The 2,770-nt window shown below is 38.8% G+C and overlaps 1 pseudogene; it reads right to left on the bottom strand.

The window, feature by feature from the left end:
• Positions 1 to 723: 723 nt before the first annotated feature.
• On the bottom strand, positions 724 to 2,527 carry LOC109953640 (zinc finger protein 239-like; annotated as a pseudogene).
• Between the last annotated feature and the right edge of the window lie 243 nt (positions 2,528 to 2,770).

Below are 2,770 nucleotides of genomic sequence, written 5' to 3'. Positions count from 1 at the left end.
AATTATTGAATCTCAGTCACCATCGGGCTAGAGCTGGTGCCAGGGGAGTTGCAGTTCACTGGGACTGCAAGGTTAGTTAAACAGAGATTAGATCAGGAGGCTAGCGGAGGAGAAAGCTTCAATGGCAGGAGCATTATACACACACACACACACACACACACACACACACACACACACACACACACACACCGGCAGGACAGTTTTAATTAGTGAAATGGAAAGCAATGCCTAATATGGAGCAGGAAATTGGAAACAAAGGAAGAAGTGAGTGTGTATGTAGGAATTTAGGCAGTATAGGATTTCTTCCCCTTTCTAGGGCGCTGTCTTGGACGATTGGACCAGAGAGGACGGACGGACTGAAGGACCAATGGAACAGCACGAGAGGCACCAGATCAATCCACATTACACTTTTCAAAATTATATTAATTACTGGATTCAGGAAGATTAGGTGCTCCTCTTTTCTGAAGAAAGATTGAGCCACACTTATGTTTGGAAAGAGCTTCAGAATAGTGGAACACAGAGCTCTGTAATTGCTTTTCCTTGACGTAATAAATATCTCAAAGGTTGTTCTGACTTTGACTCTTCCTCAGAAGCAAACATGCAGGACGGTTAAGTCCAACAAAGTACAAGGCAATAAAATACAGTATATCTAGAATATGTAGTCAGAACTAATTTACCAATAAATATGTACAATTGATATTTCCAGTAAGATATGTGGGGTAATGTACAATATACAACAAACGAGAAAGATCAGTTATAGAACAAAGCTAAAGTGGAAGAGAACTCCACATTGTAGGAGCAGCTACAGTGAAGACACATTCTGAATCTCTCCTGTATGAATTCGTCGATGGCAATTTAAGGGACTCTTCCAAGTAAAACTTTTCCCACAGTGATCACAGCTGTATGGTTTTTCCCCTGTGTGAATTCGTCGGTGCTCTTTTAAGCTTTTCTCCCAAATGAAACTTTTTCCACAGAGGTCACAGCTGTAAGGTATCTCTCCTGTACAAATTTGTCAATGCTTGTTTAAGGACCTCTTGCTAGTGAAACTTTTTCCACAGTAATCACAGCTGTAACGTTTCCTATATGAATTTGTCGATGCCTTTTTAAATTATGCTTCCAAGTGAAACTTTTTCCACAGAGGACACAGCTGTAAGGTTTTTCTCCCGTATGAATTTGTCGGTGCTCATTTAAGTATCTCTTCAAAGTGAAATTTTTTCCACAGTGATCGCAGCTGTATGGTTTCTCTCCCATATGAATTTGTCGATGCCTGTTTAAGGACCTCTTGCTAGTGAAACTTTTTCCACAGTAATCACAGCTGTAAGGTTTTTTTCCTGCATGAATTTGTCGATGCTCATTTAAGTATCTCTTCAAAGTGAAACTTTTTCCACAGTGATCACAGCTGTATGGTTTCTCTCCTCTATGAATTAGTCGATGCTTGCGTAAAAAACTCTTGCTAGTGAAACTTTTCCTGCAGTAATCACAGCTGTAAGGTTTTTCTCCTGCATGAATTTGTCGATGCTCATTTAAGTAGCTCTTCAAAGTGAAACCTTTTCCACAGTGATCACAGCTGTATGGTTTCTCTCCTGCATGAATTTGTTGATGTGCATGTAAGTTATTCTCTCTATTGAAACCTTTTCCACAGTGATCACAGCTGTAAGGTTTCTCTCCTGTATGAATTCGCCGATGTCTGTTTAAGGAACTCTTGCTGATGAAACTTTTTCCACAGTGATCACATGAAACTTTTTCCACAGAGGTCACAGCTGTAAGGTCTTTCTCCTGTATGAATTTGTCGATGCCTGCTTAAGGAACTATTCTTAGTGTAACTTTTTCCACATAAGTCACAGCTGTATGGTTTCTCTCCTGGGTGAATTTCTTTGTGGCGATTTAAGTAAGTCCTCCGTGAAAATGTTTTGCCACACTGGTCACAGATGTATGGTCTCTCTCCAGTGTGAGATCTCAGATGACTCCTTAGATCATGTTGTGATAGGAAGGCTTTGTCACACTGCTGACAGCGGTGGCCAGTTGTCTTTGTGTGTCTCTGTATCTATAATGCCAAATGTAGAAAGAAAGAGAAATCTTATGCTAGAATGACTCATGAAACCATATAAAGTATGTAGCATTTTTCACGACACCTTTCAATCATCAGGTCTCAGACAAAAGATCATTTCTAGATTAGTTCACACAACATTAAGTTTGCAGTGCCAAGAATTGGACATCAGATGTCAAAGTAGTGGGTCTAAAGCAGGGGTCACCAACCTTTTTGAGGCTGAGGCCTACTTCAAGGGAAATGAGTAGTACGAAGGACTACCTGTTTGATACAAACTTCCTGATTAACAAAATTGCACTGATCACTGTTTAATAATAATAGTAATGATAACAATAAGAGAAGTAGTAATAATAATATGAGAAGAGACTGTTCATGTCAATGTTAATTGTTCCCCACAATTATTAATGATTTACACAATAATGGTAGGAAACACATATATTCACACATGCATCATTTATTTACGTTTACCTGTTCCAACATTTGAAAGCCAGGGGCCACACCTGCTATATTTTAGTGCAAATTATCACTTCTCATATTTTAAACCAAGGAAATCATTAATCAAGTCACAAGTTATCAAGTCTTTTTTTTTGAACAATTCATATTTTTGTGCAACATTTTCAGTTTAATGTTATGGTGTTTTCAATGAAAACATGTTCTCTCTTTTCTTTGTCTGTAAATGTCTGTTAATGGGAAGCCTGGCACTGCATTCTGCTCACCAGTGTA

The sequence above is a fragment of the Monopterus albus genome, unplaced genomic scaffold, assembly GCF_001952655.1.
Source record: "Monopterus albus unplaced genomic scaffold, M_albus_1.0 scaffold893.1, whole genome shotgun sequence".
Classification (NCBI taxonomy): domain Eukaryota; kingdom Metazoa; phylum Chordata; class Actinopteri; order Synbranchiformes; family Synbranchidae; genus Monopterus; species Monopterus albus.
Note: the sequence above shows the minus strand (reverse complement) of the source record. Positions and strands in the feature narration are given on the sequence as shown.